This window comes from Sinocyclocheilus grahami, unplaced genomic scaffold (assembly GCF_001515645.1).
Source record: "Sinocyclocheilus grahami isolate Dianchi unplaced genomic scaffold, SAMN03320097.WGS_v1.1 scaffold2923.1, whole genome shotgun sequence".
NCBI lineage: Eukaryota > Metazoa > Chordata > Actinopteri > Cypriniformes > Cyprinidae > Sinocyclocheilus > Sinocyclocheilus grahami.
This window is the reverse complement of record NW_015508097.1, coordinates 8,593-9,234: the sequence shown is the minus strand read 5'-3', so window position 1 is coordinate 9,234 and position 642 is coordinate 8,593.

Sequence of the window (642 nt, the reverse complement as noted above, 5' to 3'; positions counted from 1 at the left end):
GGATATTTGAATTTCAAAACCTCTCCATCTAGGGGTTCCACACGGATAGCCATTCGCTGACGTCTTTCCTCAATGGCCTAAAAAAAAACTTTCACACTAGAAAAACTTAAAAAAAAAAATAAAAAATGTAGTGGCAGCACCAACCTTTGTTCGCCTTTCTTCCAAAACCTCATAGCAGTGCCTCCTCCTGTCCTGTAAATACCAAAATATTTTTAAGACTCATTTTTGTTTTTCCTCAAATTAAACTTGGCAAGCATAGAAGGATTTTTTTTTAATGACCTTTTCTTGGTCTGCCAACAAGGAAGCATTATATTCTTCGTCTTGCTGGGAACGTACTGCTCGCCATTCCTAAAGGGAATAAAGTAAAACCACAAGTCACAAATCATTAGTGGTTACAACTGACACATCTTAAATACTTCTCCACAACATCTAAACTAACTTCACTCACATCCAAATTTACAGATTCTGCAGTCTCTGCATCCAATGAGGTTTCATCCAGTGCTGCAGCAGAGTAGGATAGTTGGTATGAGTTCTGGTACATGGCAGGGGCTGGTGTCATTACCTGGGAGTAGACAAAAACTCTCAAACTCAGTGTGTAACAATAACAAAGAATACATTGGCTCACTGCACTGTAAATTTATT